Below are 24473 nucleotides of genomic sequence, written 5' to 3' on the forward strand. Positions count from 1 at the left end.
TGATTCCTGTGGGTTTTTGGGTGGGGAATAAATTTAAACTCTGTGTGAACCTAACGAGGATAAAATAAGCAAGGACAGAAGAAAGAAACATTGGGTTGGGACTGTAGCAAACCAAAACTATTATGTTTGTGCCCTGATACTTTCTTCTATGATGGCCATACTGCTGGGTCCAAAGGAACTGGTCTGCTACACAACCTCTCTAGCACTGCAAATATGGGTATTAATTATGTCATAAATATCCTGTAAGCATCACTGAACTCTTTCTTTTTGCCATTTAGCATAATTAGGAACAGATTTAATCCCATTCACAGGGCATAATATACAAAATAAATTCTCCTTCTTCTTCTCAACCCATGTTCACTACTCAAGGAATGAGACATAGAGCAGAAGTTAACATAAGCTAGAACTAAAAGCGTTGTATGGAAGTGTGATAAATTTACCAGAAAACTCCAGAACAGACTACCAATGATGTGAATTATAGAACTTTATTAGTCTATCAACACTATATTCTCAATCTAGCTGCTCTGCTTCTAAGAACATGTATACAGAAATCACTTACCTGAAGAAAGAAGAGGCTGGAGATAGCAGAATTCATCACTAAGCATTCGGTAAAATACTTACCTAGTCTTTTCCAATCATTAAATGTTAACTGATGTTTAGTAACATATGGTAACAGCCTCCACATCCATAGCAAAAAAGAAGCACTTCATATTTTTTTTATGAATCACATTTTATTGAATCTATGATGCTTTCTATTGTAAATTGCACCATTGTTTTTATATACTACTAGAAGGAAGAAAGTTGCCAATTAAATCATCTTATGCTTTTATTTTATATTTATTCAAAGAGCTCTTTTAGACACATTTAGGCCTAGACTTTTAGCATATATAACTCTCATGCTTCCATTAAAAGAAAAATGTTAGTAAAATAAGTGGCTTAACATTTCTAAAAGTCTTACCATTCAGAGATCAATTTTTCTGAATCAGAGGTGTTGATGTCCATGTTATCCTCTGTAATAGCACCTTGGGAGGCATCAGAAGATGTAATCTGCATCACGTATTAAAAAGAGTGCTCCACTCTTTCTCCAGGCTTTTCTTCCAAGCTCCTGATATGTACGCTTCGAGTTTTGGAGCTGACATTAAAAAGCCTACCAGAAGAAGTCAAAGGAAGATTTTCAAACCATTAGGTCTCACATGACTTTTTAACGAGGCTCAAAATATTTGTTGACTAAAATGTTCAAAGGTACAATTGTCAAGTCATGTCATCAGAAATAATCACAATGAACCTTTCCACAGAAAAGAAAATCATGGACTTAGACTTGTGGTTGCCTGGGGGGGGAGAGGGAGGGAGTGGGATGGATTGGGAGCTTGGGGTTAACGGATGCAAACTATTGCTTTTGGAATGGATTAACAATGAGATCCTGCTGTGTAGCACTGAGAACTATGTCTTGGAGCATGATAATGGGAGAAAAAAGTATATATACATGTATGTGTAACTGGGTCCCCATACTGTACAGTGGAAAAAAATAAAATAAAATAAAATAAAGATAAAAAACAAAGTCACTATACTTTTTGCTGAACTCTTCCTTTACTCTTCCAATGTCAGTCCACAAATTGAAATGAATAGTAGCATACTTTGTTAGTAATGTAGGGCTCCCTACCATTGATTTCATATTTGGTTGGAATTCCGCTTCACTTTCTCTTCTACCTTGTTTCATATTCCTCTGTTTTCCCCCTCAGTGGCAAGGCTTTTGACAGGTGATATATTGTTGAAGTGACAATGTGAATCACTATGCCCAGATTCACTAGCGTGCAGGCAATGACAACTACATCCCAACTGCATCTTGGCTATCAGTAACTGTAAGTGTGTTTAAGATGCCACCAGCCAGATGCTGGAATAACCAAAGGCTGCCAGTTCTAGATATCATATGTTAAAATGTACAGGAAAGTGAATTTGGGAATACATAAATAAAGGCAATTATTTTATCTTGAATATCCTCAAGGGCAGAATCATAGAGATAGATTTAGGTACTTCCATATCCTGGCACCTAATAGTGACCTATATTATTGAGAGATCAGTAAATGTTTGTTGAATACATAAAAGGCTCAACCATGGCCAGCAAAATGCTGATCATGTATATCAACAAAGCATAAACCTTTACATTCATATCCTCAAAATGAAGGTAGTTGCATAGAAGAAAATTATGTTATTAATATATAAAAACAATTTAGTTAAATTTGTCAAAACATCTCACTTATCCTGTGAACTTTTAAGTAAATTTGAAAGGGACAATTTTCTGTGGATGCTCTATGTTAACACTGGAAGAAAAGTCATATATAACAATGCATGCTTAAAAACTATTTGCCACAAGGTGGCTTTCCAAGTCTCTTATGTGAACATTCAGTAGTTCTCTTTACATTCTTTTTTTAAATTTTTTTACTTTTATTTTTTTAAAGTATAGTTGATTTACAATGTTTCTTCAATTTCTGTTACACAGCAACGCAATCCAATCACACACAGTTCCCTGTGCTGTACAGTAAGAATCCACTACCCACTCACTCCAAGTATAACAGTTTGCCTTCACCAACCCCAAACTCCACATCCATCCCACTCCCTCCCCCTTCCCCTCCTCCATGTTAATCACAGGTCTGCTCTCCTTGGCCTTGATCTATTTCTGTTTTGTAGATAGGAGAATTTTATGATTTTTTTTCTTTTGTCCTTTTAAGGGCTGCACCACGGCATATGGAGTTTCCCAGGCTAGGAGTCTAATCGGAGCTGTTTCTGCCAGCCTATGCCAGAGCCACAGCAATGCCAGATCTGAGCCAAGTCTGTGACCTAAATCACAACTCACAGCAATGCTGGCTCTTTAACCCACTGAGCTAGGCCAGGGATCAAACCCACAACCTCATGATTCCTAGTCGGATTAATTTCCGCTGTGCCATGGTGGGAACCCCTATGATGTTTTAGATTCCACAAATAAGTGCTATCATATGGTATTTGTCTTTCTCTTTCTGACTAATTTCACTTAGTATGAGAACCTCCAGTTCTATCCATGTTGCTGCAAGTGGCATTATTTTGTCCTTTTTATGGCTGAGTAGTATTCCATTGCACATATGTACCACATCTTCTTAATCCATTCATCTGTCAATGGACATTTAGGTTGTTTCTATGTTTTGGCTATTGTGAATAGTACTGCAATGAACACAGGGGTGCATGTATCTTTTTGAATTATAGTTTTGTTCAGATATATGCCCAGGAATAGGATTGTTAAATCATATGGTAGTTCTATGTATAATTTTTCCAAGGTACCTCTATACTGTTTTTCATAGTGGTTAAACCAGTTTACATAACCATCATCTGTGAAGGAGGGTACCTCTTTCTCCACACCCTCTCTAGCATTAGTTCTTTGTTAACTTGTAAATGATGGTCATTCTGACTGGTATGAGGTGGTACCTCATTACAGTTTTGTTTTGTTAAGTTTTTTAATTTTTAATGTATTTTTATTTTTATTTATTTATTTATTTTTATTCATGAACTTTCAAACTATATATATATTTTTCCCCCTGCTGTACAGCATGGGGATCAAGTTACTCTTACATGTATACATTTTTTTCCCACCCTTTGTTCTGTTGTACTATGAGTATCTAGACATAGTTCTCAATGCTACTCAGCAGGATTTGATATGCATTTCTCTAATAACTAGTGATGTTGAGCATTTTTTCATGTGCCTGTTGGCCATCCCTATGTCTTCTTTTTTTTAATAATGACTTTTATTTTTTTTAATTATAGCTAGTTTACAGTGTTCTGTCAATTTTCTACTATACAGAAAGGTGACCCAGTCACACATAAACATTCCTTTTTCTCACATTATCATGTTCCGCCATAAATGACCAGTCATATTCCCAGTGCTATACAGCAGGATCTCATTGCTTATCCATTCCAAAGTCAACAGTTTGCCTTTATTAACCCCAAATTCCTAGTCCATCCCACTCTCTCCTCCTCCCCTTTGGTAACCACAAGTCTGTTCTCCATGTCCATGATTTTTCTTTTCTGTGGAAAGGGTCATTTGTGCCACATATTAGATTCCAGATATAAGTGGAAATCATATGACATTTGTCTTTCTCTTTCTGACTTACTTCATTTGGTATAAGACTCTCCAGTTCCACCTATGTTGCTACAAATGGCATTATTTTGTTCTTTTTTATGGCTGAGTAGTATTCCATTGTGTATATGTACCACATCTTCTTAATCCACTCATCTGTCAATGAACATTTAGGTTGTTTCCATGTCTTGGATATAGTGCTGCAATGAACATATGGGTACATGTATCTTTTTGAATGAAGGTTTTGTCTGGATATATGCCCAAGGGTGGGATACCTGAGTCATATGGTAGTTTTATATTTAGTTTTCTGAGGTATTCCATACTGTTTCCCATAGTGGTTGAACCAATTTACATTCCCACCAACAGTGCAGGAGGGTTCCCTTTTCTCCACACCCTCTCCAACATTTGTTATCTGTGGACTTATTAATGATGGCCATTCTGACTGGTGTGAGGTGGCACACCTCATAGTAGTTTTGATGTGCATTTCTCTAATAATCAGTGATGCTGAGCATTTTTTCATGCGCTTGTTAGCCACCTGTATATCTTCTTTGGAGAAATGTCTATTCAGGTCTTTTGCCCATTTTTCAATTGGGTTGTTGACTTTTTGCTGTTGAGTTCTATAAGTTGTTTGAATATTTTAGAGATTAAGCCCTTGTCAGTTGCATCATTTGAAACCATTTTCTCCTGTTCTGTAAGTTGTCTTTTTTTTTCTTTTTCTTTTTTCCTTTGCTGTGAAAAATCTTGGCAGTTTGATTAGGTCCCATTGGTTTATTTTTGCTTTTATTTCTGTTTCCTTGGGAGACAGACCTGAGAAAACATTTGTAAGGTTGATATCAGAGAATGTTTTGCCTGTGTTCTCTTCTAGGAGTTTGATGGTGTCTTGTCTTATGTTTAACTCTTTAAGCCATTTTGAGTTTATTTCTGTGCACGGTGTGAGGGTGTGTTCCAGTTCCACTGATTTACATGCGGCTGTCCAGTTTCCCCAGCACCACTTGCTGAAAAGACTGTTTTTTTTTTCCCCATGTTATATTCTTGCCTCCTTTGTCGAAGATTAATTGACCATAGGTGTCTGGGTTTGTCCCTGGGTTCTCTATTCTGTTCCATTGATCTGTGTGTCTGTTTTGGTACCAGTACCACACTGTCTTGATTACTGTGGCTTTGTAATATTGCCTGAAGTCTGGGAGAGTCATGTCTCAGGCTTGGTTTTTGTTCCTCAAGATTGCTTTGGCAATTCTGGGTTTTTTGTGGTTTCAAATAAATTTTTGGATTGTTTGTTCTAGTTCTGTGAAAAATGTCATGGGTAATTTGATAGGGATTGCTCTGAATCTGTAGATTGCTTTGGGTAGTATGGCCACTTTTACAATATTAATTTTTCCAACCCAAGAGCATGGAATATCTTTCCATTTCTTTGAATCCTCTTTAATTTCCTTGATTAATGTTTTACAGTTCTCAGCATATAAGTCTTTCACCTCCTTGGTTAGGTTTATTCCCAGGTATTTGATTTTTGGGGGGTAAATTTATAAAGGTATTTTGTATTCCTTTTCTAATATTTCATTTTTATATACAGAAATGTGACTATTTCTGAATGTTGATTTTTTATCCTGCTACTTGTTGGTCAGTTCTAGTAATTTTTGGGTTGAGTCCTTAGGGTTTTCAATATATGGTATCATGTCATCTGCATACAGCAGCAATTTTACCTCTTATTTTCCAATTTGGATACCTTTTATCCATCTCTATGTCTTCTATGGAGAAATGTCTATTTAGGACTTCTGCCCACTTTTCTTTCTTTTTTCCTTTGTCTTTTTTCTTTTTAGGGCTGCATCTGCAGCATATGGAGGTTCCCAGGCCAGGGGTTGAGTCAAAGCTGTAGCTGCCAGCCTACACCACAGCCATAGCAACGTGGGATCTGAAATGCATCTGCGACCTAAACCACAGCTCACAGTAATGCCAGATCCTTAACCCACTGAGCGAGGCCAGGGATCAAACCTGCAACCTCATGGTTACTAGTCGGGTTCATTAACCACTGAGCCATGAAGGGAACTCCCCATTTTTCAATTGGGTTGTTTTGTTTTTTTGTTGTTGAGTTATATGAGTTGTTTGTATACTTTGGAGATTAAGCCCTTGTCTATTGCATCGTTGGCAAAGATTTTCTCCCATTCAGTGTGCTGTTTCTTGGTTTTTTAATGGTTTCCTTTGCTGTGAAAAAGCTCCTGAGTTTAATTCGGTCCCACTGATTTATTTTGTTTTTATTGACCTTATTCTAGGAGATGGATCAAACAAGATGTTGCTGCGATTTATGTCAAAGAGAATTCTTCCTACGTTTTCCTCTAGAAGTTTTCAAGTCTCTGGTCTTACATTAAGGTCTTTTTTTAATTATTTTATTTTATTTTTTCCCACTGTACAGCAAGGGGATCAAGTTATCCTTACATGTATACATTACAATTACATTTTTTCCCCACCCTTTGTTCTGTTGCAACATGAGTATCTAGACAAAGTTCTCAATGCTATTCAGCAGGATCTCCTTGTAAATCTATTCTAAGTTGTGTCTGATAAGCCCAAGCTCCCAATCCCTCTCACATTAAGGTCTTTAATCCATTTTGAGTTTACTCTTGTGTATGGTATTAGAGAGTGTTCTGATTTCATTCTTTTACACATAGCTGTCCAGTTTTCCCAGCACCACTTGCTGAAGTGATGATCTTTTTTCCACTGTGTGTTCTTGCCTCCTTTGTCATAGATTAATTGACCATAGGTGCTTGGGTTTATTTCTGGGCTTTCTATACTGCTCCATTGATCTACATTTATGTTTTTGTGCCAGCACCATATTGTTTTGATAACTGTAGCTTGGCAGTATTGTCTGAAGCCAGGGAGCCTGATTCCTCCATTTCTGTTTTTCTTTTTCATTGTTGCTTTAGCTATTCAGGGTCTTTTGTGTTTTCATGCAAATTTTAAAATATTTTGTTCTAGTTCTGTGAAGAATGTCCTTGGTAATTTGATAGAGATTGCACTGAATCTGTAGATTGCCTTGGGTAGAATAGTCATTTTGACAATATTGATTCTTCTAATCCAAGAGCATGATGTATCTTCCCATATGTTTGTGTCATTTTTTATTTCTTTCATTAGCATCTTATAGTTTTCAAAGTATAGATCTTTTGTCTCTTTATGTAGGTTTATTCCTAGATATTTTATTTTTTTGATGCTATGGTAAATGGGACAGTTTCCCTAGTTTCTCTTTTTGATCTTTCATTGTTAGTATATAGAAATGCAACCAAGTTCTGTTATTAATTTTGTAACTTGCAACTTTGCCAAATTCACTGATTAGGTTTAACAGTTTTCTGGTAGTATCTTTAGGATTTTTTAGGTATAGTACCATGTTTTTTTTTTCAAACAGGGATAGTTTTACTTCTTTCCAAATTTGGATTCCTTTTATTTCTTTTCCCTCTCTAATTGCCATTACTAGGACTTACAAAACTATCTTGAATAGTAGTGGTGAAAGTGGACATTCTTGTCCTGTTCCTGATCTTAGTGTAAATATTTTCAGTTTTTCACCACTGAGAATGATGTTAGCTGTGGGGTTTGTCATATATGGCTTTCATTCTTAGTGAGTTAGTCATCTTTATACTCAAATAAACCAATCTTTATCATTGAGTGTTGGGAGAAGTTAAACAAGTTATCCAAACTCTTTGGCCCTTCCTACTCTCAAAGAATTGGTCTCATCATTCACCCTTCTGTGATACATCCAGATTTTTAACTTATTCAAATTGCTATTTTCAAAGAAAACATTCTCAATTAGTGTAATAATCAAGGTACAGTAAGAAGGTAGAATTTGCAGCAGTAATTCCAACAGAAAATTTTTAACATAAAGAACTACTAATTAGTAATGAGATAAAGCACAAAGAGAAGTATTGAAGATGCTAAAAGATAAGCAGGTATAAGGGGAAGCAGGTTGTGCAAGAACACTGAAGAAAGGAACAAACTGGGAAAAGTACACTTGCCCAACCACCAACTAGACTTGCCAGGAAGCTACCCATTGGGGTCCACATCACTAGTCTCCAGCACACTGCTGGCAAGGAAGCTGCCCAAGTCCAAGAAGTACTCAGTCCCCTTCCCAACAAGGTGCATCTCTGCCAGATGCACCACAGATCAAGACGGAAAGTGCCAGCACAAGGAAAAGAAGCTCTTTCCTCTTACAATGTCCCTCCAGCATCCCCTCCTGACAAGTCCTAATGCTAGGACAACTGGCTAGGAGAAATGATTACAGGGTCCATCCCCAGTATCACAAAGCAGAGCAAGAAGGGTGGATTTGGAGCTGAGAGACAGTAAATTGTCAACTAGCATAGTTAACTTATCTCTTTGTTCTCCTACACCTGTTATGAAAACTCTTAACTTTAGAGACATCCAACACCCAGTGTATAAAGACTGATGGGGGAGAATGGGGAAAATCACAGCTTTATAGATCACTCTCACTTCAAATTAATAGTATCTCATTTCACCTGGGCCTTAGAGGCACAGCAATGCTGTCATGTTCATGACCATCTACTTTCCATTCCCTTACAATATCCATTTTTAGATTATTTCCTCATGTGTCTACTCTTTAGCTTTGCCCCTTATTCTTAGTAAATTATTTTGTTGCTTATTTTAAAGAGAATTAAAGAAAACTTCAGAATGAAACTTACTCATTTTTGTGTGCTTACTACGAACATATATGCATCTCATAGCAAACTTTGCTCCTTCCCTTTTGTAAGAGTGGGGTAAATATATTCTTCCTTCATATTTCTTATTCTACCACCTATTCTCTGGACCTCATCCACACTTATACCTATTTTTTATCAGTTTTACCCTTGCTTATTTCCCCCTTACAGCTGTATTTCTAAAACTGTGGTCTTTGCAATACCTACCTCACATTCACTGTGGGTACTTGGTTAAATACAGATTCCAGTGCTACACCTCAAAACTACTAAGTCAGCAGCTCTATAAAGCAGAACTCAAGAGTCTTCTTTTTTTTTTTTTTTTTGGTCTTTTTGCTATTTCTTAGTCCGCTCCCGTGGCATATGGAGGTTCCCAGGCTAGGGGTTGAATCGGAGCTGTAGCCACCGGCCTACGCCAGAGCCACAGCAACGCAGGATCCGAGCCGCATCTGCAACCTACACCGCAGCTCACGGCAACGCCGGATCGTTAACCCACTGAGCAAGGGCAGGGACCGAACCCGCAACCTCACGGTTCCTAGTTGGATTCGTTAACCACTGCGCCACGACGGGAACTCCAGGAGTCTTCTTTATCTGAGTGTCCGTAACAATATTTATGCATGATGAATTTTGAAAACCAGTGATACATGATCTTTTCTGCATGCTCACTTGTTGAAAATAATCTGTGGCTGTATCTTTCTCTGATTTTCATTCCATCTTTCTTTGCCCCTTCACAATGAAGTTCTTTGAAAGCCATGTTCATAGTGGATTGCAGAAGAGACTGGAAATCACCATCTAGCTTTCCTTTCTGAGATACTATGTTTTCCCAGGTCATCATGATATTTTAGTAAATTATTTTGCTGCTTATTTTAAAGAGAATTAAAATTCAAAATATTTCAAAATCTTTTCAATTATTCTGTAACTATATTTCTGTTGACTCTGATCTTTCCCTTACCTTGGCTTTTATTTTTTCTTTCTTAATTTTTTATTTCCTTATCCTATCCCTTAGCCTTCTGCTCAGACTTATTTTCCTATCTTTTAACTACTGATATATTCATGTTCTGTATTGGAAAATTTCTTTCTCTTTCTACACATTTCCTAAGTAATCTCTTAAGCCTCTGTCTTTACCTACCACTTACATAATAATGTAAGCCAAGATCTCTCTCCTAAACTTCATACCAATATTGGACAGTGTCATACTCATATTAAATCCAACTCAATACTGGACAGTTTTACCTGGATACCCACAACCACTGAGTCCAGTTTTAGGCATGGTTTTCTTCATTCAAGCTCCAATCTTTCTTCCTCTACCTTTATGAATAATACTGTAATTCCTTCAGACATTAAAGTAATCATTAATACTTTCCCTCAGCACACACACAAGTCACCACAAGCTATGGCTATCTTAACATCTACTTTTTTTCCCATAGCCACAATTTTATTTTAGGCACTATCACATGAGTTATGCAGAAGCCTGCTAAATTTTCTTGCTCTCCAAGCTTGATCCTATTCTAATACACTTCTAGTTGTCAACAAAGTTTTATTCTAAATATCAATATGATTATGTCCCACCCTCTTTAAAAAATTATGTTTCCATATACCAACAACAAATAGAAGATGAAACTTTTGAAAACATAAATTTGAAATATAATTAAAATATCAAATACCTAAAAGTATTCTGAATGATGTGCAATATCTCTACAGAGAAAAACACTATTTAGAGAAAATAGATAAGACCTAAATAAATTGATGTTTACCACATAAATGGATTGAAAAGTTCAATACTTTATAAATTTGTCATTTCTCCTCAAATCAATCCATATGTTCCTATAATCTAATCAATACTCCAAAGTTATTTTGTGAAATTTTACAAGGTGTTTCTAATATCGTGAAAATGCAAAAATCAAAAGCAGTCAAAGAAATCTTGAATAATATGATGAAATTAGTTGTTTTACTTTGATTCAAGACTTACATAGCTATGACAACAAGACACTGGAGTGTTAGTTAAAGGACAGATAGATATACAAAGACTGTTCTGTGGTGGAAACATTTTTATTCATTCTTGTTCTTAATATTTGTTGTAATTGGTAGGGAATTTTTGTAATTTCTTGGACATTGTTTTATAGAGCAGTCCGTGACCAGTTTTGGTAATTGTTTCAAATGCTCCTGAAAAGTGTATGCCATTGCACTGTATCATTGTTAGATGAAATGTTCTACATATGTCAGTTAATCAAAATGGTTAATCATAGTTTCAGGCATTTATATGATTAGAGTTTTTTTTAAGGTTTATCTATTGGCTATTGAAAGAGAGGTATTTAAGTTCATCACTATATGAATTTATCTTTTCTCTTTTAAATTATATCTATTTTGTTTCTAAAGCTATTAGTTATCAGACACATGCAAATTTTTGATTATTCTTTTTTTGTTGAATTTATCTGTTTAGCAAAATTAAATATCCCTCTTGACTGGAGGAATATTTCTTGCCATAAAGTCCACTTTTTTTTTTTTGGCTTTTTGCTAAAGGAGGAATATTTCTTGCCCTAAAGTCCACTTTTTCTTTTTTTTTTTTTTTTGGCTTTTTGCTATTTCTTGGGCCGCTCCTGCGGCATATGGAGGTTCTCAAGCTAGGGGTCCAATCCAAGCTGTAGCCACCGGCCTACGCCAGAGCCACAGCAACGCGGGATCCGAGCCGCGTCTGCAACCTACACCACAGCTCACGGCAACGCCGGATCCTTAACCCACTGAGCAAGGGCAGGGACCGAACCCGCAACCTCATGGTTCCCAGTCGGATTCGTTAACCACTGCGCCACAACGGGAACTCCCCTAAAGTCTGCTTTATCTGATATAGTAGAGCTAACACAATAAATTTTTTTTTCATCCTGTTGCAATCTTTTTATACCCCTCACATTTAAAATTTGCATTTTGTAAGGAGCATATAGTTTTGAGTTGTTTGCTTATTCGGTCTGAAAATCTTTGCATTTTTTTCTTGCTTCTTCTTCTTATTTTTTCTTTCTTTTCAGGGCCACACTTGTGGCATATGGAAGTTTCTGGGCTAGGGGTCTAATTGGAGCTGCAGCTGCCAGCCTACACACTCCATAGCCACAGAAGTACCAACACGGAATCTGAGCCATATCTGAGACCTACACCACAGCTCATGGCAATGCCAGATTCTTAACCTACTGAGTGAGGCCAGGGATCAAACCTACATCCTCATAGTTACTAGTTGGGTTCTTAACCCATTGAGCCACGATGGGAATTCCTGAAAATCTTCGTCTTTTAATTTGAATATTTAGTACATTAATGATGCAGTTATTAATATTATGCTTTATATCTACCACATTACTATCTCTTTTCTATTTGTACAACTTGTTTTATGTTCCATTAATCAAATATTTTATTATTCTAACCCTCCCCCATTAATGTGAGATATACAGATGTATATATTTTATATCTCTATATATCAAGTATATTAACATATAATATATATTTATACTATACATATATAGATATTTCTACTATCTTTATATATATATATAAAATTTCCCTAAAGATTACAATATTCATCCTCTGCACAACTGACTTATTATCATTTCACACAATAGTAGTTTCTAATTAACCATCCCATGATGAAGTTATGATTTTTTAACTTTGTTTAACCTTCTCTGACTTTTTATGTTATTGTTGCCATGAATTTTAATTCTACATACATGTAAACATTATAATTTATTTTTAACATTATTTTATATTTATACACATATTTACCAATACCATTAACATAATTCCATCTTGAATTTTTGTTTTTCTGTTAGGGATCATTTTCTTTCTATCTGAAGAACTCTTTGTTTCTGTTAATTCAGAAACACTTTATTTCACTTTCAAATTCTGAAGTATATTTTCATTTGGTAGAGAATTCTGGCAGTTATTTTCTTTTACAACTTAAGATGTCATTACCTTATCTTCTGCCTTTCATCATTTATGTCAGGGAATCAGCTGTCCATCTTATTGTTACTGGTTTAAAATAATGTTTTTTGGCATACTTTTAATATAATTTTTTTTCATTTTTAGCAGCTTGACTCTGATGTGCCAAGATGTGGTTGTTGTATTTAACCTGTTTGAACTTTTTACACTTCTTGAATCTATTACTTATTACCTTTGGACAGATGTGGAAAATTCCTGAAAAATTATTCTTTTCAAATATTACCTTTTCCCCATCCTGTCTCCTTCCCTTGTGGAACTACAATTTCTTATACAGTAGACCTTCACTGAGACATCTTCTAAAAAGATGTGCTTTCAGAAAATTAAATGCAACCTAAAGGAAGAAACACAAGGCAAGAAACAGTGGTAGATAAAGGAACTAACAAATATCAGGGTAAATATAAACAAGTATTTATTACCTTAAATATTATTATAATTATTATTTATAACTTGAAGAATATAAAAACAAGTTAGAACTAAAATAGAGAAACATTAGATCTGAGGAAATATGGTAAGCATTTAAGTGCTCTAAGGATTTGTATTTTTAGGTGAGGTATAAACATATTGACTAACATAGGACTTTTGAACACTTAAGACTATGCAATTAATGAAGAGAAATAAAATATAAAAATTTCAAAATATTATTAGAGCATAAGATTTTTAAATAAAACTTAATCCACTAAGAGCTTGAATGGCAGAAAAAAATGGAGTATGGGGGAAATAGGATAAACAAAAATCACAAAAATGGATGATGAATACATTGGTTTAACTGATTTTACAGTTAAATAAAAATTCAGGTAGGATTAACTAAAATGCAGCAATATCCTGTTTAAAAGAGACACAACACATTAACATGCAGAAAGATTACAAGCAAATGGACAGTAAAATATATACTACAAATGCAGTAATAAAAAATGCTCTATTTCAGAGGTCAGCAAAAGTTTTCTGCAGAGGGCCAGATAATAAATATTTTGGGCTGGATGTCCTAACTATGGAATTCTGTCATTAGAGTAAGAAACAATCATATGTAATATGTAAATAAATGAGCATACATATGTTCTTATAAAATTTTATTAACAAAAACAGTCGGCATGAGATATCCAACCAACAGCCCATAGTTTGCTGATTTTGGTCTATTGAAAGATCATAATCATGGGCCTAATAGATATGAAAGGAAGATTTTAATGATAATGGAATAAATTATGATCTCATGGTTTTGTAGGAAAAGTCAATCTCAGAAGCTGAAATAGGTACTCAAAAAAATAGAGAAGGGACTGGACAAAGATCATAGATAACCTGTATCCATCGTTAACCCAACACTTTTTCCCTTTCCCCTCACTCCCACCTTTTACTAGTTCTAGACAAGTTAAAAATTAAGACACAGTCTTTGGAGAGTGATTTCAGATAGCAGAGTTTATGATAATAGAGTTCCCAGAAACTGCAGGATGGAATGTAAATGCTATTATAGTTACATTATTGAAGCAGCCCTTCTAGAGTCACTTTTTCTATGAGAGTGAAATACTACATATGGCACTACTGCTTGTGATAAAATAGTTTTCTGAAATTAACTGCCCTCAGGAGCATTTATGAATAATTATTTAGGAAAAGATTAAATGACACCAATAACCCTTTTTAAAAATTATTATGAGAGAGTAGAGTTGACTTACAATGTTGTGCCAATTTCAATATACAGTCATATATATATATATATATATATATATATATATATATATATATATATGTGTGTGTGTGTGTGTGTGTGTGTACATTCCCTTAAATTATTTTCCATCATGGTCTGTCTCAAGAGACTGGATATAGTTTCCTCTGCTATACAGTAGAAGCTCTTTGCTTAGCCATCCTAAATGTAATAGTTTGCATCTACTAACTCCAAACTCTCATCAATCATCCTTTATACTTAGCATTATAATCATAAATTGTAAAACAGCATGTCAAGCAGTTACTTATTATCGCTTAATTATAATTCTTACCACTAGGTGGCACTCATCCTAAATTGCAGCCACACAGAGGGGTGACAGGTTGCAAACTGACGTGCTCTGGCCCACCTGTGTTTTGATTGGCCCGTCATGTTTTCAAAATTTCATATTACTGGTTAATGCATAAGACGAGAGAATTTCATATTATAAAACCGTATTTCTTGCTTCTCTTGAAAAATAGATCTGACAACATGGGCCTTTACCTGCTGGCAGCTGGCTGACTGACTCAACTGGGCCTTTTCTGTAGAGACAGCATGCGCTCTCACAGCAGGCACTGATTATTTTTCCCATCATATCTGTGGTAATCATTATAGTCCATCTAACCCTTATAGGTATTTAACTGTGATCTTTGCTTTACAGTTGCAACAGAAGGTCTCCAGTGATGGTTGTTTATTTAAAATGTACATATAGGAGTTCCCGTCGTGGCTCAGTGGTTAACCAATCCGACTAGGAACCATGAGGTTGTGGGTTCGGTCCCTGCCCTTGCTCAGTGGGTTAACGATCCGGCGTTGCCGTGAGCTGTGGTGTAGGTTGCAGACGCGGCTCGGATCCCGCGTTGCTGTGGCTCTGGCGTAGGCCGGTGGCTACAGCTCCGATTCGACCCCTAGCCTGGGAACCTCCATATGCCGTGGGAGCCGCCCAAGAAATAGCAACAACAACAACAACAACAACAATAACAACAACAACAAAGATAAAATGTACATATAAATATATATACATATAAAATTTAATACTGAAATATATTTCAGAAATATAGATGTGAATTTAAAAGAAAAGAAATAAGACAGGAATCAAGATTCTATTTCTACATCACAGAATGAATTTTGAATTAATGAAAGTAAAAGGGTTTTACAGCAAAATATGCAGTAAGAGAGTATAAAACAGTTAAAAAATAATAATGTCCAGCAAAGGTCAGCTGACTGGGTATAGCACTGGACTAAGCACTTTCTGTAGATTCACACAAAATTCTCAAAATCATTCTATGAGATGTGTGGTTTCCCTTCCATTATCCGAAATAAGAAAGGTGAGTCCCAAAGTTGAGTAGCTTTTCCAAAGTCATAGACAGTAAGTGGCAGGACTGGGTTTAACCCCAGGTAGGCTTTAAGCAATGCCCAAGCTTTTAGCTTCTACCCTAAGGCTCTTGCTGCAGAGAGATTATTTGGTGATTGGGTTGAGATGTAGTTTGGTCTGCCATTCATAACAAATCTTCCTGAGCCCTCAAATTGATTAGTCCTGACTTTCCCTGTTGAGTGAGAAGATAATTCCTTCAGGGAGACAATAGATTCATGCTTCTCTTTCTTCTCCATTGTGAAGAGGAGCGAAGCATTGATTTCCTCTCAGATAGTGGCATGGTCCAGATAGACTGCAGTCATGCTTGTTCTTCTCTCCCTAGGATTCTCCTCCTCTGAGGACCCCAGCACTCCCAGGGATGCTTACTCTATCAAGAGAGAACCAGAAAATCTGCTTGGTGGAGGCCATCCTTTTTCATAGTTGCTGCCACACGGTGTCACTGTTGAAATGCAGGAATACAGCCACCCAGGTAGGTAGGGTCCTTGCTGCACAGCTGAGCCCCAGGCAGTGCTGTGGCTGGTAACCACTACAGGGAGCCTCAGTGACCTACAAGCACCAATGCCATCCACTGCTCAACAGGTAGCAGTTTCTCCACAAGAAGACGAAACTCTCCTTAGTGTCAGTATCAACTATGGTCATTCTATCCAGGCCTGAGCCCCTCACTTGTCTTATTTAAGAGACTATTTGATTCTATACTTAAAGCTATTTTTACAAGACCCATACTGAATGCCTAGAGTAGATGAATTTGGAAGGATTTCCAGTTAATTGCTCAGAATTACCTCTCCTCCCACCCACCCACTTTAACCGACTTCCAACATGAGAGAACCTCCTCTCCATCTCTGATCCCATGATCATCCCCATTTTTATTCAAGGAAGAGAAACATTTCTTCATGGCAATGCCTAACCTTGTTGCAAAAGCAAGCTACAACCTTAATCCCTGAAAATCTTTCTATGCTCAGAGAATTATTCTGTATGGATTAACTCACTTTGTAGGATTCAAACAGTACATTTTGGTTTCAGAGACTTGGATGTGGACTGACTGTATGAAGCATCCTCAGCAGTTAATGTTAAGAGAATGATGCCCCAAATCCCTCTTGTTAATAAATCACTGGTGTCTTTATTAGGCTGCATGCATTTGAACGACAAATGACATCTAACTAAAGTTTCTAATTCAGTAAAAAAAAAAAAAAAAAAGCCTTTTTTTGGCATTTCACTTTATGCCAATGCTCTTTCTCATGGAATTATTTCTATATCTTTAAGTAGAGATTTGAGATGAAGAGTAAATGAGAAAATGCTGCTGATGGATTTGAGGATCATGACACGATAAGGCCAAAAATAACATTGATAAAATACCCACTTTGTTGTGGACATAAAATAATATAGGTATATAGTCAACTCTCAACTAATCAGTGAAGAGAGTTCACAAATAACCCAAAGTCAAAGCTTAAATAAACTTGCATCATCTTCTACTGCTTCCAAACTGCCTGCCTTTCACCAACGTGTAAGTAGCCTTCTCCAAGGTTTTATTCTGATTTTCCTAAACTATCATGCCTGCTCTGGCCCTCTAAGGGAGCAGAAAGGGTGTTCTGGTGAACATCAATAGCAATAAGTGATAGCCACTGCCTAATTTCTGATTCCTGCTACATAATTATCATAGCTCATTAGGGATCTGATTTACTCTATCCCAGTCTAATTGAGAAGTACCTGTATTCTAGTCCCTAAAAATCTTCCAGGAAGTAGAATTGCACATTATTTCTTGTCAATCAGTCTTAGAGGTAATTAGCCAGGAAATCAATTTAAAAAACAATCAGTACAGTATTGATGAATTTCCCTATGAACTAAGAAACAACATTTCCTGAGAAGTTATTTATATTTAAAGTGGAGGGTATTAAGTAAATAATATTTTTTCATCAGTGATGGAATCCCTTCCAAAGCAAAAAGGAAAAGTTCATAACTACAGACAGGTTACAGATCATGAGATTAAAGCTTCTGACTTTTCCACTTGCATCTAAAGAAACTCATTACATTCAACATTAATCTTCTCATCTGTTAAATGAAAGGCTCCAAGTGATTTGAATTCAATCGAAGAGTTAGATACTGGGGTGGGAAAAAAGCTAAAATCCTGTCTAAGGCACTTTCTATTACCCCATGCTGCATTAGCTAATCAGACACTGTCTTCTAAAACCAATTTCCCCCAAGAAACCAATGATATTCCACATTCTAATTCTAGGATACAGCTTTTAGAATACTTGGCTAGAGCTAAGAAGGAAAGTTGTTGGAATTGTGGCTATTCTCTTGTGGTTTAGAGGCAATCCAAATATCAGTTGTATGTTGTTATATTTCAATTCTCAAAGACTGTGATGGGATCCCATGTTATGGTATGCTTCAAATAAAAACAGAGAGACCTTCTTTCTGAACTGTGGGATGACACACAGTTTTGTGCCACTTCATCAGCATTTGGTTTTTTGACCAGAGCATTTATTACAAAGTGCAGTAAAGCAGAACAGAACCACAGAGAAACATTAGAGCTTTCCCTGCCTTTCTGAGTTAGTGTAGGAGAGGATTTTCCTTCAGAAATAACATGTCTGCCCCAGTGCTCACTATACTCGATGGCTCTATATCTATCTTACTGGATGAATTTCCCATGGGATTTTACAAAGAAAATATCTGAGTTTGGGACTTGGCAAACACATTTTACAGCCTCTTTCACTAAATGTGTTTCCTTCTTTGAATGGAAACTATATTATCAAGTTATCTTTGGTTGCGGGAATTGAGCAGGCAGAGAAATATTCAGATTTAGTTCCAATGAGTTCAAGTTGTGGGACAGGATATGTAAATGAAGATATTCTTGACAACAGGAAAAAATAAATTGAGCAAGCCTAAAATTTTGGAGTTAGAAAACTGAAATAAAGGAATTTATTGTAAGTGGACTTAACTAACATATGCAGACAGGGTTCTAAAAGTCTGTCTCCAGCTTTCCAATCAGTTCCTGTTACCACCCTATTGGTTTGGATTCATCTTGTTGCCACCCTGTTAGCTGCATCTCTTTCTTTCTGTGATCTTGAGATAGTTAAAGTGTCGAGAAGGATTTCAACTTGCCTTTTTATTTGCAATCTTTATTTTCCCTTATTCTTTAAAAAAAAAATCAGTTGGCTGGAACTTCTATTACATAGTTGCCTGAGGTCTTGATGGAATTGGAAAGTTGGAGAATAAATCAAAGCAAGCTGTGCTCTTGTGGTTTTGAATTATTAAACACTTACATTTGACTGGTCACGTGGTATCTTCCCCTAAATGTATATACTACTGATTGAGTGGCAGAGTTTGGTGTCAGTAATTTGGAGGATACTTCATTCTATTAGAAGGCATATTTTAGGCCTAATTCAGTTGAACTTTGCTGATAGGATAGACAATCTAAGTACAAGAGTCAATTATAAAAAAGCTTACACCCATAGAGTACATAAACACTCCAAACCAGAAAAGCAAAGAAAATGATGTTTATAATGCTAATTACTGAACTTCACCAGTCCAGTTCAAGATATATTAAAAAGTTGCTTACACTGGCGATGGATCTTATTTCAATTGTTAAGCTTTCACCTTATTTTCCCCCTAAGGTTGGAGCACCAGTCTTGAAGGAAGAGCCTAGAAAGTCCTAATAACATTATAAAGTGATCCAAGAATAAAAGAACACTAAGATAATTTCTACCCTTTTGAGATCCTAAGGTCACATGCTTTTGGGGTTGAAAAAAGTTCATGAAGCTTTCAAATATAACAGACATAAAACTAAAACAGAAATGGACACAGTGTACTCTAGTTTCTGGGTGAGCTGTAGGTTATAATATTTAAGGCTACAATGGAAAACAAAGGTGAACTCTAACAATCTGCTACGGAAGAAAAATCATTTATCTATTTTCTTGTTGCCATTTTCCAAAAATCTTTTTGTGAATATTCCACAATTTGCATACTTTGCAGATTGGGAAATACAGTGGTTATCCACAGAAGTTAATGAGACCAGCTCAAGATTTCCATTTTTTTCCATAGTGCTTCAAAACCTCTAAGCTAAGTCATCCTCTCTTTGACGTAGCTTTAAACATTGCACCTAGTATCAGATTATTCCATCACAGAGCATTTTGTTAAAACATACTGAAGCAAGTATATAATATGATATTTTCTGTGGTACACTAGTCCCACCTTGCAAATATTCCCACTAGTGATGGTTCATAATCACATTATGTTTGAGTGGTGATTGAGGGAATATCTTAATAGATTAATTAGCTCTCCCATTCTTTTGCATAGTCAGCTCTCCCTAGGCTCTCATTGATTGTTGCTTTTAATCAGATTTCCCTTAACTGACAAGATAAAAGGGATAGGAATCAGAAAAACTGTGAGTCAATAACCAGTGTACTGCTTTATCCCCCAGTATTGATCTGATGAAAAGACAGTTAAATGTGATAGAAATAATCTTTGGGGTTTCATCTTCTCTCCTTAAGCCCAAAGACCAGCTTCAATTTTGGCCCCCAGAGTGCATCTAGGCCTCAAAAACATAGATTCTAATATCCCATACTCTCACAACTTCCTGACCTTCCACGTCTTAGAGGATCTCATCTTTACCTCATGGACTTCTCCCCTTAGATCTTCATCTCCCCTGACCCAAGCTAATGTGTCCTCTCACCAGTAGCTTTATCACCTATGCTGAACCTCATGCTTGCTCTTCTCTCTACCCTCTCATCAGCACTTCAGTTTACCTGCCCTGTATCTTACCACACTCACTCTGCATATTACTTGACCTTTGGATAAAAGACAAGGAACAATCCAATTTTTCTCCTACTCTATCTAGGGGACTGAGCCTGCTGGAGCAAGCCACAGGACCCTGGAAATTGATGAAACCACACTTGGAGGCTCTGGTTTCATAAGCCATGGACACTTCCTATCTACACTTTTGTTGGCTATTTTAAGTTTTCCTTTTCATTCCACGCATTGACTCTTGTAATGCTAAACCATCACTTCTCTGCCATTAAACTCACAATCCAACTTCCAGTCTCCAAACTTAATGCAACTTTCTTAATACTTAATACTTCCTAATGCTACCTTCTACTTAGATTATGCTTAAAACTTTCAGTAGTTTGCTTATTTTTTTCTTTCTGAACTTTCCACTCTATCTAGAAATATATTTTCCACCAGTCCATTTTTACCTTCTTTCATCTAGTCTAAGTTCTCTCTATATGGAGTGACAGACAACCACCCAGTTCTTAAGCCCATGCTCTCCATTCAATCATCCACTGTCTCTCTTTTAAGCGCAACCTCCTCTGGTTTATTGTTTTTTTTACCCCCTTCCCTCTCAAAAAAAAAAAAAAAAAAAACCCACAAAATAAGAACAAATATCTTCCCCTGAATTGTGTTCCTCAAGAGTGACTTTTAAGAAGTTCAGATTAATAAGGGAAGAAAAAAGACCAGTCTAGACTTGTTTATCAAGCATTTGTATTTGATCTGCTAAATTATGGCTCCCACTCTCAGCATTCCACTGAAGTTACTCTTATTGAGGTCCATAATAATATTTTCACCAAATTTGAAAATATTTTTAGTTACTCTCTTACTAGAGCACACCACTTTATATAAATTGTTCATCCCATTCTTTAAAAAATGTGTTCCACCCTTGTTATCCAAGATGCTATTCTCTTACTTCAATTTCTATAAGTGGACAGAAATAAAATAATTCCTAGAATAGGGAAAATAGAGTAAGAATAATTTCTTCTCTTCCTGTTTCTGCAGGTGGAATCTATTTCACATATTATTTAATTTTGGATTCTTAGTTCTGTGCCTTAATCACAAAGAATGAAAATTATGTCATTTTAAACTATCATCAGTATGCTTTTGACTTCCAAGTCTATATTTTCAACTCAATCCCCTTCCTTTCCTGAGATCTGAGCAAATATTTTCACCAATTGGCTGAACTTAATATTTTTTGATAGGAACCTAAATTCAATATTTAAACTAATCTCTTCCCACTACCCTGCATCCCTTCCCCAAGCCCATCTAAGGACTTGTGATATTGTGATTTACAAAAAAAATATATTTGGCCATTCAGATGATCAAAATATATTTCTTAAATATATTTGGTCTTTTTCCACAGTTCCTGGCTCACAGCTCCCTTTCAAAACCATTGGAATTTCCTAAATTTCGAGTGATAAAGTGCTAGGTAAATGAGGTGATTTTTGGAAGGACCTAATGATGGGGGATGGTTTGGTTCAGCAATTTGGAGGATACTTCGATCTATCAGAAGAAGAGAACCAATCACGTGATTAGAAGGTCAGAACTTTCAGTCCCATTCCACCTCCCAACTCTGGAGGTTAAATCCATCATCAATGGTCAATGATTTAATCAATTGTACCTATATAATGAAGCCTCCATAAAACACCAAAAGGACAGAGTTTGAAGAGTTTCTAGGCTGGTGAACATTTGAAGACTGGGGAGAGTGGTATGCCTGGAGGGGACATGGAAGCTCCCCACCTTTTCCCCATGCTTTGCCCTATGCATTTCTTCCATTTAGCTGTTCCTGTGTTATACCATTTAATAAAACAGTGATCTAGGTTAAGTAAAATGTTTCTCTGAGTTCTGTGAAGAAAAATAGCAAATTAAATGAACCCAAGGAGGAAGTTTTAGGAACATAATTTATAGCCAGTCAGTCAGAAACCCAACCTTGCAATTAGTGTCTGAAGTGGGGAAAGTGGGGTGGAAGAGGGGTGGTCTAGAAGGACTGAACTCTTAACCTATGAAATCTGATGTTGCCTCTGGGTAGACAGAGTCAGAATTCAGTTGAATTATACGACATCTAGCTAGTGTCTGAGAATTGTTGGATGTATGGGGAAACCCCCTACTCACACATTGGAAACTGGTCTCAGAACACCAAAAAGAATATTTAATATCCATTGGCTATTCAAGCAGCCACCTGAACTAAAGCTTAGAATCTGGTGTCTCCTTTTAGCTCCCAGTGTTTTATATTATACCCCCAACTTATTGTTATATCTCAAATATTCTGGTCTCTGGAAACTTCTCCATATAAACCTTCAGATTTCAGGCTGCCATCATAACCATCTGGGAGACACAAAAGACAACATACTCTCTCTACCGTTGATTTTGTTCCTTCATATTCATTCTCCACAAAGCTTCCAATTACTCTTCTTAGATGAAGACTGACTATATCATGTTAATATTTATTACCTACCAATTACTGCTTACAGAATAATGCCTGGGCAACTTATTGTGATACTTCTTCATGATCTGACCCATGCCTACTCCTTCATCTATAAATTTCACAACTCCCTGTCTTAAACTTGACACTGCTACAGCCACATGGAATGGATGGTATTTCCCAGATTCTTGAAGTTGTTTCTCTGTTGCCTTTGCTCATGTGATAATTTTTTTCTTTTTCTTTTTCTTTTCTTTCTTTCTCTCTTTTTTTTGAAATGGAAGCTTTAAAAGGGGAGTATCTGGTAGAAATTGTGATTGTGGAAGCTTCCCATAAACAGAGGGAGTTAGAGGTAGATTTCTTCTGATAACCTTTCCTCCTTTTGTCCTCCAAAATTCAATTACATACAAACTCTGTTACTGTTATTCTTTTTCTATAAAATGAAGTTATTCAGCAAAAATTTACCTAACATTTTTTGTCAGAAAAAAAATTCTCCTGGGGGGATATATATATAATTTCTCCCAGTGGGAGATATATATATATATTATAAATATCGGGAGTTCCTGTCGTGGCGCAGTGGTTAACAAATCCGACTAGGAACCATGAGGTTGCAGGTTCGGTCCCTGACCTTGCTCAGTGGGTTAAGGATCCGGCGTTGCCGTGAGCTGTGGTGTAGGTTGCAGACGTGGCTCGGATCCCGTGTTGCTGTGGCTCTGGCGTAGGCCGGTGGCTGTGGCTCCAATTCGACCCCTAGCCTGGGAACCTCCATATGCCGCGGGAGCGGCCCAAGAAATAGCAACAACAACAAAAAGACAAAAAAAAAAAAAAAGAAGAAGAAGGCAAAAAAGGAAATAATAAAGATAAGCATGCAACCAGAAATCATCATACACTTGAGGAAAAACTCTAAAGTAATAGAGCTCTAAATAAAAAGGTAGAAAGTGTATAAATGGAGACATTTGCCTCGCAGAATAGATCAGGAAGATTTTATATACATAAAATCTAAAAGTCAAATAGATATCTACAAAATTTAAAAACTTATCATTAGATTTACCAACAAATACTCTAGAGGTTGATTAACAGTAAAATAAACAAATCTGACAGACAAATTAGTGAGCTGAAAGATCATGCTAAGGAGTTTTCCCTAAATGAATTCCAAATGAACCAAGTGGCAGAAAACATGCAAGAATGGATAAGAGACATAGCATGTACATCCAGAATTTCCAGAATAAGCAAAGTGAACAAAGAAAGGGATTGACACATAAATGAAAGAAAATGAGAGAAGAAAATGTTCTCTGAAAAGGGCTTGGTGCAAGAGTGAAAGAACCTGCTTAAGTGCTAAGCAGAGTAGGTTAAATAAATCATATAGAAAGCTCTACCCTTGGTACACACTAATGTGAAATATAAAAGCATCAATGAAAAATTCTAAAATGTAGAAAAAAGAAAATATAAAACATTACTTATAAAAT

At 36.3% G+C, this 24473-nt stretch overlaps 1 long non-coding RNA gene across 1 annotated transcript in view; it reads right to left on the reverse strand.

The window, feature by feature from the left end:
* Positions 1 to 938: 938 nt before the first annotated feature.
* The window catches only part of LOC125110856 (uncharacterized), a 44280-nt gene continuing 20745 nt past the window's right edge, over positions 939 to 24473 (reverse strand). The window contains exon 3 of the long non-coding RNA XR_007130751.1: positions 939 to 1147. This is a non-coding gene — a long non-coding RNA (uncharacterized LOC125110856). The remainder of the gene's footprint in view (positions 1148 to 24473) is intronic.

This window comes from Phacochoerus africanus, chromosome 11 (genome assembly GCF_016906955.1).
Source record: "Phacochoerus africanus isolate WHEZ1 chromosome 11, ROS_Pafr_v1, whole genome shotgun sequence".
NCBI lineage: Eukaryota > Metazoa > Chordata > Mammalia > Artiodactyla > Suidae > Phacochoerus > Phacochoerus africanus.